General features: G+C 37.2%; 1 protein-coding gene across 6 annotated transcripts in view; it reads left to right on the top strand.

Annotated features, from left to right (window-relative positions):
• APOOL (apolipoprotein O like) overlaps positions 1 to 12656 on the top strand; it is a 229086-nt gene that overhangs the window by 188893 nt on the left and 27537 nt on the right. The gene's annotated exons all lie outside the window — the stretch shown is intronic.

Genomic DNA, 12656 nt, shown 5'->3' with positions numbered 1-12656 from the left:
TATGGTGAATAATGTTGATGTTATGAAAGGCTAACTCTAGGGCTGTCAGATTGTTTTAGTTGTCAGTTGTTCTCCTGAAGTGACCAATTATTTTGTAGATGAATCCTATGAGTTAGAAAAGCAAGCAGGGAGATGGTGTTTTTCCTCTTCTAAGTATTCACTTATTCTTAGCCTCTGTAGTTACTTTGGCTACCCACCTATTTTTCAAATCTGCTTCTCTCCTTTCATCATCCCTTTTTTACTTAATGCTATACAAGCTCTAATAGCGGATAAAATTCAGGAGGAGGACCAATACAGTGCACATCGTTTAGGCTATATTCAATAAATGTTACTCTCCCTTTTCCTGGTCTCAGACTTCCTATGGCTAAATGTCTGCTCCGTTCCTGTTACATCTATCTGAATACTTCCACTGTAGACACTTTCTCTTCATTGCTGTGAACATTTCCTAAATTTCCCTTTACTGAGGACGGCACAAGTGAACCACCATGCCTGGTCTCAATCTACCATATTCTTCTCTTCTTGAGGGTTTCCCAGAGTCTAGGGCATTAGGAAGTAGAAGTGGACTGCAGGTTAACAATTTAATAGAGGACTAGGAAACTTTTCAACTGAGTTAAACTTTTTAGAAGGGTGTCCAGATGCACTGTGCTCTGAGTGTACATTTAAAATATTGACTTTGGCGTGTGATGACTTTTCAGAAGCTAAGGCCCAGATCAGGTTTCCACAGACGTGAATAATGCTTTTTCATGCAAATTCATCACTATTTTCTTTATTCAGCTAACTCACACGCAGAGAACCAGGAATTAATAAGCAGAGCCTGAGTTCATTCTTGAATTGTCAACGTTAATCTTTTCTAATTGACTTAACAATTAGATTTGAGTGGGTGGAGGTAAGACTACGTATTTGCTACCTCTTCTTCACCTCCACCCACTTTTACTTTTAGCACAGAATAGCTTGTGGCTTTCAAAGCTGTTACAATCCTAGCATGAGCATATAATTAGAAGTCCCAATATATTCTGTGAATCTCTGGCAGGAAGGTGTGCTGCATAGTTTAGTCCTGTGAGAATTCACCATTGCTATTGTTGTTTATTTTTAGTTATTGTTCTGATCATAAATATGTTTTTTTAAGTTTATCTGCCTTTAAGTTTATCATGCCAGGTAATGATTCAGCCACATTCAGCCACAGGATATAACATGCTTTAGCTACTTTCACCTGGTGAAAATATATGACAGCTATGTCCAGAGGGGAAAAAAAAACACCCCTACATTTGATAGAGACCCAGGTAACTGGCATAGTCTGAAGAGCAAAGAAATAAATACTGGTATGACTTAAAGAGCATATAATAAACCATATAGTGGAGGCAACAAATATTGAGATGTGCTCACTGAAAAGGAAGAATACTTTGACTAAAAATAAGATCTTCTAAATTTGGCATTATAATCACAAACTTACCAAATTGCTGGATTTACTGTGTTTTCAAATAGAATGAATTGAAAGCAGGAGGAGATAATGTGCTAAGCTTTAAATGATCAATTTACCAAATCCAGGAGATTATTCTTCCTAGATAATAAATGAAAATAATATCCAATAATTAAAGTATTCTTTACTGATACCTGAGAATATTATATTATTTAAGTAATTTCTCACTAGAAGTTGTTAATATCATCTTCAAACAGTTAAACGTTATCAAGCACTCCACTACAGATGGCACTGTGCAAATTGTGATAATCTCCAGACCGTTGCTACATTTTCAGTCTGCATTATCTTTGGATATGTACATTATTCTACCTTATCAGTAAACAATTAGTCACAGTTTTATGAATATTTGCATAGTTAAAACCTTATGTTGTGTCACTTATCCAATTCATTAAATTAATTTGTCCATGACAACCAGTTATGTAAAGTGAACTGGAAATCAGCAAGGTAGAAATAATATCTTTTACTGAGATTAGTTTTTTCCAACAGTCCAATATTCTGCTTAGGAAAATAATATTAATTGGTTAGAAACACTAAAGGAATCTTAGTAATTGGAGGGGAATATTATTTTGCAGCTTTTTTAACCTTTATTTTATTTTTTTTACTTTTTATTTTTATACAATTTTTAAAGGTTACTTTCCATTTACAGTTGTTGCAAAATATTGGCTATATTCCTTGTGTTGTACAATATATCCTTGAGCCTATCTGAAACCCAATAGTTTGTACCTCCCACTCCCCTGCCCCTATAGTGCCCTTCCCTCTCCCTCTCCCCCGACTGGTAATCACTAGTTGTATTCTCTATATCTGTGAGTCTGCTTCTTTTATGTTATATTCACTAGTTTGTTGTACTTTTTAGATTCCACATATAAGTGATATCATACAGTATTTATCTTTCCCTGACTTATTTCACTAAGCATAATAACCTCCAAGTGCATCCATGCTGCTGCAAATGGCAAAACTTCATTCTTTTTTATGTCTGAGTAGTATTCCATTGTATATCTATACCACATCTTCTTCATCCATTCATCTGTTGATGGACACTTCGGTTGTTTCCTTGTTTTGGTTATTGTAAATAATGTTGCTATGAACATTGAGGTGTATGCACCTTTTTGAATCAGTGTTTCGAAGAAAAATATGTTCGGACTAAACTCCTAAGCTTCCTTAATCTTTGTTCCTATTTTTGTCATTTTATTTAAGATTATCATGCACCCAAATTTTCTGGAATTTTTAAGATATGTTTTCAAAAACAATAAAATATCCACGCCACAGGGGAAAGTCACTGGATGAAATTCTCCATATTTACCAACAGATGGCAGTGATCAACCATTAAGTGTATCTTCCTAGGCCGTTCTGGTTTGCTGAGGAAGAGCCTCCTCTGTAAAAATTCAAAAGCAGAAAACCTGTAGTTAAGCACTCAGGGCTAAATCATTGAGAGGACTTACCATCAGTATCAAATTATGGCGATTCTGATAAAATCTTAACTGATTTGTGTCACACTAACAGCATTGTAAAGCAAGCATCAATCAAGTGGAAAATAGGAAAATAGAAAACTGTAATGGTGAAGGATCACAACTATCCTTTTTCTAAAGTATACATATATGATGGAAATACGTATGCCAAAATATTAACAATACTTTTCTTTAGGTGGGAAACTATAGGTTAATTTTCCTTAATATATAAAAATTCTTCATAATCGTGAAGTAAAAGATCAACAATTCAATAAAAGAATGGACAAATTAGATGAACTGACAGTTCATTGAAAAGGAAATTCGAATAGCTCTTAAACATATAAAAATATGTTAACCTTCCTTCATTATTATGAAACGTGACTGTAATTATACTGAAATACCATTTTTTGCCTATCATTTTAGTAAAGATCCAAAAGTTTGTTAATATGTTCTATTAGAAAGGCTCTGAGGAAAATGGCTGGTGGAAAGGCAGTTTGGCAATTACAAATGCATATATCATTTGACCTAGCAATATCACTTGGGGGAGTGAATATCCTGCAGATATATTCCCATAAGTGCAGACTGATATGTTTATAATATTTTTATTGCTGCATGGATTACAATAGGAAAGGATTGGAAACCACACAAATGCCTATCAAGAGAAGCTAGTTAAATAATCTATAGTACATCCATACAATGGAACGCTATGGGACTTTACAAAAGACGAAGTGGATTATCTCTGTACTGATATGAAAAGATCTCCAAGACAGTTATAGTGAAAAACAAAAAATGGTGCAAAAAAGTGTGTATGGTGTGCTTCGTTCTGTATAAGAAAGAGGAGGAAGTAAGAATATATATTCATGTTGCTTATATTTATATTAAAAAACTTTGGATTAATACACAAGCAACTATAAAAATGATTACTGCTTAGGGGGTTGCGTGTGGAGACTGAATGGTTGGAGGTCAGGGGTGAGAAAAAGAAATTCATTGTTTAAATTATTACTCATTCAAAAATTTTCAGAGTATTTTGCTTTTAATAATGGAAAAAATAAAACTTTAGTTAGTTAATTAGTTACAGCTGTTAGTAATATTGTGCCATTATTATTTTCCTGATTTTGATAATGTACTATAGCTATATAAGATGTAAACTTTAGAGGAAGCAGAGTCAAGGTAATATAGGAACACACTGTGCAATTTTTGCAACTTGTCTGTAAGTCTAAAGTCATTTCAAAATAAAACGTTTTTAAAAATAAACATTGGTTGAAAACCTCTTTGGTCCAAAGTCCTGCTGGAATGTGTAGGAAGACAGATGAACATCATTATGCCTGGTGTCCAGGGATATGATAAAGATCCATGAAACAATGGACAAGTCTAGGTCAGGTTCCTTTGCTATACCCTCTTTTTATTTTTTTAATAAATTTATTTATTTTATTTATTTATTTTTTGCTGTGTTGGGTCTTCGTTGCTGCATGCGGGCTTTCTCTAGTTGCGGTGAACGGGGGCTACTCTTCGTTGTGGTGTGCAGGCTTCTCATGGCAGTGGCTTCTCTTGTTGAGGAGCACGGGATCTAGGCGCACGGGCTTCAGTAGTTGTGGCACCTGGGCTCAGTAGTTGTGGCTTGCGGGCTATAGAGCGCAGGCTCAGTAGTTGTGGCACACAGGCTTAGTTGCTCTGCAGCATGGGGTATCTTCCCAGTCCAGGGTTCGAACCCACGTCCCCTGCATTGGCAGGCAGATTCTTAACCACTGCACCACCAGGGAAATCATGCTATACCCTCTTGCAGGAAGATGTTTCTTCCTTAGTAACATATCTTATTTTGCAACTATATTCTGGTTTGGGTGATTTTTTTTTAATATCTTCTTCCCCACTAGGAGCAGGAAAATGTATGTACATATTGTACATGATAGGTGTCTTAAAGCATGTGTAGGGAATGTAAGTGGAAGAAAGATTATTTTTCTTTTGCCTAGTTCCGAAATTCAGAACCAAAACCAATGGTGGAGATTATGGTAGGCAAAATTCAATTCGATGTAATATATCTATTTTCTAACAGTTGGAGCAATCAAATAATTAAACAGATTGGTCCCGTGAGGGGAGCACTCAAAACTGAAAATATTCCAAAAAAGGGTAGGATGAGACAGGAGTGACATCTTCAGGTGGAAGAATAGACTAGATAACAGATAAGATTCTATGATAGTCACTGCTAAGGTTCTGTATCCTTTCTGGCATATCACCCTTTAAATTTGCTTCAGCTTCCTTCATATTTGAAGAATCAAAGGAGCTTTTGTTTATTGCTATCCTTCAACTCTGTGTTTTCAGTATGTTAAATGCCAAGGTTATTGTTTGAAGCTCATTTTCTAATAAGTAATATTTAGCTCATTGAAGCTTATCTGCTGAGTTCTACCCACTCACTCAGTCTTGCGAGATCTCCACGCAGATTTTCCTTGTCAGCTTGGCAGTTCATTTTCAGGAAGGTCAGCATCAGATGTTAGTATGGAAGAAATTTTAGAGACCATCTATTCAATGACAGACACTTTAACGGCCTTTGGTGTGGAAACTTGTAAAAGTTTTTTGAAAGTTTAAATAAGTTATAACCATTTCAACTCCCTTACTCAAAATGCTCAAAAAACCCTAGTTGGTTTTGTCAGTCATAATTTTCCTTTATAGAAATCATGATTGCTTTTACATAATAAGTTATGTTTTCTTAAGCATCTGATGATATTGCTGTTAATCTTCCACCTCACCCACGATGTAAGAATAAGAATTATTGGTCTATAGTTCTCAGGATTCTTATGGATTGGAGTCAGCATATTGGCCATTTATAACAAAATGTAACACTTCGTGGTCATATATTCCACAATTTCAATTTTGACTTTCTTCAAACTGTTCAAGAGATGCTCTCCAGCCCTTATGATTCTCCTACACCTAGTATTTTGACTAAGACTTGACAAGTGATTCTGAATAAATCTTTCTGCAATGAAAAAACTGCTCTATAAATCTGTGCTGTCCAATGTGTCAGCCACTAGCCACATATGGCTATAGTGGACTTGAAATTCGGCTAGTATGACTAAGGAGTGGGTTTATTTTATTTTAATTAATTTAAATTTAAATAACCAAATCTGACTAGTGGCTACCATATTGGATAGAACAGGTATGACCACCCTACACATTTAAAGTAACTTTTCTCTGACACCTTTGATTCTTTTTAATCTACATTTTTTAATGTATTTATTTGGCTGCATTGGATCTTAAGTTGCGGTGAGTGGACTCTTTGTTGCAGCATGCCAGCTTCTCTCTAGTTGTGGCATGTGGACTCCAGAGCACACGGGCTCAGTAGTTGCAGCACATAGGTGTAGTTGCCCTGTGGCATGTGGGATCTTAGTTCCCCGACCAGGGATCAAACTCCCGTCCCCTGCATTGGAAGGCAGATTCTTAACGACTGGACCAGCAGGGAAGTTCCCTTTGATTTACTAAACACTTTCAGGAAAGCTTTATTCTTAATTTCCCTCAGTAAAAACCAATGAAAATAATTCATGTAGTGTCTTCACTAATCTTATTGTTAATTCTAAAACTAGCTTTTTTGTCTGTTCTCTCATTTCCCTCTTTGGGTTATGGTGTAAAAATATCTGAGCTTGGAATCATATGATCAGAGCCTGAGAAATAGTTCTGTGATCTTTTTACATATAGAATTTATACAGTCTGAATCTGTTGAATCGTGGTAATCAAGCAGTTCAAATGATTTTTTTTCCCCAATCAACCGTCCGTTCAGTATCATTAAGACTTTACTGTGATTGAGGTACTCTGGGATATAAGTAAGGTAATGGAGTAGAGAAGAACTAACATTTATTGAACACGTCCCATACACAAGGCATTTTTAAATCACAGAATGTCTGTAACATAGGATATCTATTTTAATCTTCATGACTGCCCCTGCATAGTCTTATTAATCCTATTTTTAATAACGAGGAAATCAACAATAAGATAGGTTAAGTGACTGTACATTTTTTCTGGGTTTTTTGGTACATTTAAAATGCATACCTCTCAAAATAAAACAAGGCTTCATTTTTTAAAAGTTCTAGACCTTTTAAATTTCTGGAAATTTCTAACCCTTACTCTATAATTGTAAAGAGAAAACAGACTACCACAGAATTCTAGTAGTTTCTAATTTGTTCATTTAAAAAATACTATGACTCTGCGAATGGTCTCTGGTATGTTTTAAGCATATTCTACCATTTAATATCTCTTTGGAAATAATTTTTTACCTTTCTTGAATGTAAAAAATGTAGTATGTAAAAAGATATTTGGGGCAGAGTTTCAAGATGGCGGAGGAGTAAGACATGGAGATCACCTTCCTCCCCACAAATACATCAAAAATACATCCACATGTGGAACAACTCCTACAGAACACCTACTGAACGCTGGCAGAAGACCTCAGACTTCCAAAAGGCAAGAAATTCCCCACGTACCTGTGTAGGGCAAAAGAAAAAACAGAGACAAAAGAATAGGGACAGGACCTGCACCTCTGGGAGGGAGCTGTGAAGGAGGAAAAGCTTCCACACACTGGAAGCCCCTTCACTGGTGATGACGGTGGGTGGGTGGGGGGGAAGCTTTGGGGCCACGGTGAAGAGCGCAGCAACAGGGGTGTAGAGGGCAAAGCAGAGAGATTCCTGCACAGAGGATTGGTGCCGACCAGCTCTCACCAGCCTGAGAGGCTTGTCTGCTCACCCACCGGGGCAGGTGGTGGCTGAGAGCTGAGGCTTGGGCTTTGGAGGTCAGATCCCAAGCAGAGGACTGGGGGTGGCTGCGTGAGCACAGCCTGAAGGGGGCTAGTATGCCACAGCTAGCCAGGAGGGAGTCTGGGAAAAAGTCTGGACCAGCCTAAGAGGCAAGAGACCATTGTTTTGGGGTGCACGATGAGAGGAGATTCAGGGCACTGCCTAAATGAGCTCCAGAGATGGGCACGAGCTGCGGCTATCAGCACAGACACCAGAGATGGGCATGAAATGCTAAGGCTGCTGCTGCAGGCACCAAGAAACCTGTGTGCAAGCACAGGTCACTATCCGTACCTCCCCTCCAGGGAGCTTTTGCAGCCCCGCATTCCCAGGGTCCCATGATCCAGGGACAACTTCCCCAGGAGAACACACGGTACGCCTCAGGCTGTTGCAACGTCATGCTGGCCTTTGCTGCTGCAGGCTTGCCTCACAACTGTACCCTTCCCTCCCCTTGGCCTGAGTGACAGAGCTCCCTAATCAGCTGCTCCTTTAACCCTGTCCTGTCTGGGCAGGGAACAGACGCCCTCAGGAGACCTACACGCAGAGGCAGGGCCAAATACAAAGCTGAACCCCAGGAACTGTGTGAAGAAAGAAGAGAAAGGGAAATTTCTCCCAGCAGCCTCAGGAGCAGGGGATTAAATCTCCACAATCAACTTGATGTGCCCTGCATCTCTGGAATACCCAAATAGACAATGAATCTTACCAAAATTGAGGCAGTGGATTTTGGGAGCAATTGTTGACTTGGGGTTTGCTTTCTGCATCTAATGTGTTTCTGGTTTTAAGTTTATCTTAGTTTAGTCTTTAGAGCTTATTATCATTGGTTGATTTGTTTACTGATTTGGTTGCTCTCTTCCTTTTTATATATATATTTTTTCCCTTTTTCTCCTTTTATGAGTGTGTATGTCTATGCATCTTTGTGTGATCTTCTCTGTATAACTTTGCTTTTACCATTTGTCCTAGGGTTCTGTGTCTCTGGGTTTTTTTGTACTATATTTTTTAGCACTTTTTATCATTGGTGGATTTCATTTTTGGTTTGGTTGCTCTCTTTCATTCTTTTTTATTTCTATTACTGTTTTATTTTTAATAATATTTTTATTTTTAAATTAATAACTTTTATTTTTCTTTCCTTCTTTCTTTCCTTCTTTTCTTTCTTTCTTTCTTTTTTTCTTTCCCTTTCTTTCCTTCCTTCTTTCTTTCTTTCTTTCTTCCTTTCTTTCTTCCTCCCTTTCTTTCTTTCTTTCTTTCTTTCTTTCTTTCCTTCTTTCTTTCTTTCTTTCTTTCTTTCTTTCTTTCTTTCCTTCTTTCTTTCTTTCTTTCTTTCTTTCTTTCTTTCTTTCTTTCTTTCTTTCTTTCTTTCTCTCCCTTTTCTTCTGAGCCCTGTGGCTGACAGAGTCTTGGTGCTCCAGCCGGGTCTCAGGTCTGAGCCTCTAAGGTGGGAGAGCTGAGTTCAGGACACTGGTCCAACAGAGGCCTCCCAGTCCCACATAATATCCAATGGCAAAAGCTCTTTCAGAGATCCCCATCTTGACTCTAGGACCCAGCTCCACTCAATGACAAGCAAGCTACAGTGCAGGACACACTATGCCAAACAACTGGCAAGACAGGAACACAACCCCACCCATTAGTAGAGAAGCTGCCTAAAATCATAATAATTTCACAGACACCCCGAAACACACCACCGGATGCAGTCCTGTCCACCAGAAAGACAAGATCCAGCCTCATCCTCCAGAACACAGGCACCAGTCCCCTCCACCAGGAAGCCTACACAACACACTGAACCAACATTAGCCACTGGGGACAGACACCAAAAACAATGGGAAACACGAACCTGCAGCCTGCAGAAAGGAGACCTAAAACACAGTAAGATAAGCAAAATGAGAAGACAGAGAAACACAAAGCAGATGAAGGAGCAAGGTAAAAACCACCAGACCAAACAAATGAAGAGGAAATAGAGTCTACCTGAAAAAGAATTCAGACGAATGATAGTAAAGATGATCCAAAATCTTGGAAATAGAATGAGAAAATACAAGAAACTTTTAACAAGGACCTAGAAGAACGAAAGAGCAAACAAACAATGATGAACAACACAATAAAGGAAATTAAAATTATCTAGAAGGAATCAATAGCAGAATAACTGAGGCAGAAGAACGGGTAAGTGAACTGGAAGATAAAATAGTGGCAAGAGCTACCACAGCACACAATAAAGAAAAAATAATGAAAAGAATTGAGGACAGTCTCAGAGACCTCTGGGACAACATTAAACACACCAACATGCAAATTATAGGGTTCCCAAAAGAAGAAGAGAAAAAGAAGAGACTGAGAAACTATTCAAAGAGAATATAGTTGAAAAGTTCCCTAATATGGGAAAGGAAATAGTCAATCAAGTCCAGGAAGCACAGAGAGTCCCATACAGGATAAATCCAAGAAAAAACATGCTAAGACACATATTAATCAAACTATCAAAAATTAAATACAAAGAAAAAATACTAAAAGCAGCCAGGGAAAAGCAACAAATATCACACAAGAGAATCCCCATAACGATAACAGCTGATCCTTCAGCAGAAACTCTGCAGGCCAGAAGGGAGTGGCAGGACAAATTTAAAGTGATGAAAGAGAAAAACCTACAACCAAGATTTCTCTACCCAGCAAGGATCTCATTCAGATTCGACAGGGAAATTAAAAACTTTACAGACAAGCAAAAGCTAAGAGAATTCAGCACCACAAAACCAGCATCACAACAAATGCTAAAGGAAACTCTCTAGGCAGGAAACACAAGAGAAGGAAAAGACCTAAAATAACAAACCCAAAACAATTTAGAAAATGGTAATAGGAACACACATATCGATAACTACCTTAAATGTAAATGGATTAAATGCTGCAACCAAAAGACATAGAATAGCTGAATGGATACATAAACAAGACCTGTATACATGCGGTCTACAAGGGACACACTTCAGACCTAGGGACACATACAGACTGAGAGTGAGTGGATGGAAAACGTTATTCCATGCAAATGGAAAAGAAAAGAAAGCTGGAGTAGCAATTGTCATATCAGATAAAATAGACTTTAAAATAAAGATTATTATAAGAGACAATGAAGGACACTACATAATGATCAAGGGATCAATCCAAGAAGAAGATATAACAATTTTAAATATTTATGCACCTAACAAAGGAGGACCTCAATACTTAAGGAAATATTAACAGCCATAAAAGAGGAAATCAACAGTAACACAGTCATAGTAGGGTACTTTAACACCCCACTTTTACCAATAGAAAGATAATGCAAAATGAAAATAAATAAGGGAGCACAAGCTTTAAATGATACATTAAACAAGATGGACTTCATTGATTTATAGGGCATTCCATCCAAAAACAACAGAATACACTTTCTTCTCAAGTGCTCATGGAACATTCTCCAGGATAGATCATATCATGGGTCACAAATCAAGCCTTGGTAAATTTAAGAAAATTGAAATCGTATCAAGTATCTTTTCCGACCAAAATGCTATGAGACTAGATATCAATTACAGGAAAAAATCTGTAAAAAACACAAAGACATGGAGGCTAAACAATACACTACTAAATAACCAAGAGATCACTGAAGAAATCAAAGAGGAAATCAAGAAATACCTAGAAACAAATGACAATGAAAACACAACGACATAAAAGCTATGGGATGCAGCAAGAGCAGTTCTAAGAGGGAATTTAATAGCAATACAGTCCTACCTCAAGAAACAAGAAACAACTCAAATAAACAACCTAACCTTACAACTAAAGTAATTAGAGAAAGAAGAACAAAAGACCCAAATGTTAGCAGAAGGTAAGAAATCATAAAAATTAGACCAGAAATAAATGAAAAATAAATGAAGGAAACAATAACAAAGATCAATAAAACTAAAAGCTGGTTCTTGGAGAAGATAAACAAAACTGAAAAACCATTAGCCAAACTCATCAAGAAAAGAATGGAAAAGACACAAGTCAACAGAATTAGAAATGAAAAAGGAGAAGTAACAACTGACACTGCAGAAATACAAAGGATTGTGAGAGATTACTACAAGCAAATATATGCCAATAAAATGGACAACCTGGAAGAAATGGACAAATTCTTAAAAAATCACAACCTTCTGAGAATGAACCAGGAAGAAATAGAAAATATAAACACACCAATCACAAGCACAGAAATTGAGACTGTGATTAAAAATCTTCCAACAAACAAAAGCCCAGGACCAGATGGCTTCACAGGCAAATTCTATCAAACATTTAGAGAAGAGCTAACACCTGTCTTTCTCAAACTCTTCCAAAATATAACAGAGGGAGGAACACTCCCAAACTCATTCTATGAGGCCACCATCACCTTGATACCGAAACAAGGCAAAGATGTCACAAACAAAGAAAACTACTGGCCAATATCACTGATGAACATAGATGCAAAAATCCTCAACAAAATACTAGCAAACAGAATCCAACAGCACATTTAAAGGATCATACACCATGATCAGGTGGGGTTTATCCCAGGAATGCAAGGATTCTTCAATATACACAAATCAATCAATGTGATACACCATATTAACAAATTGAAGGATAAAAACCATATGATCATCTCAATAGATGCAGAAAAAGCTTTCAACAAAATTCATCACATATTTATGATAAAAACCCTGCAAAAAGTAGGCATAGAGGGAACTTACCTCAGCATAATAAAGGCCACATATGACAACCCACAGGCAACATCATTCTCAACGGTGAAAAACTGAAATCATTTCCACTAAGATCAGGAACAATACAAGTTTTCCCACTCTCACCACTATTTTTCAACATAGTTTTGAAAGTTTTAGCCACAGCAATCAGAGAAGAAAAGGAAATGAAAGGAATCCAAATCAGAAAAGAAGAAGTAAATCTGCTACTGTTTGCATATGACATGATACAGTATATAGAGTATATCAGAGACACTTACAGAAAACT

Source organism: Pseudorca crassidens, chromosome X (genome assembly GCF_039906515.1).
Source record: "Pseudorca crassidens isolate mPseCra1 chromosome X, mPseCra1.hap1, whole genome shotgun sequence".
NCBI lineage: Eukaryota > Metazoa > Chordata > Mammalia > Artiodactyla > Delphinidae > Pseudorca > Pseudorca crassidens.
This window is presented reverse-complemented; position numbering and strand designations above follow the sequence as displayed.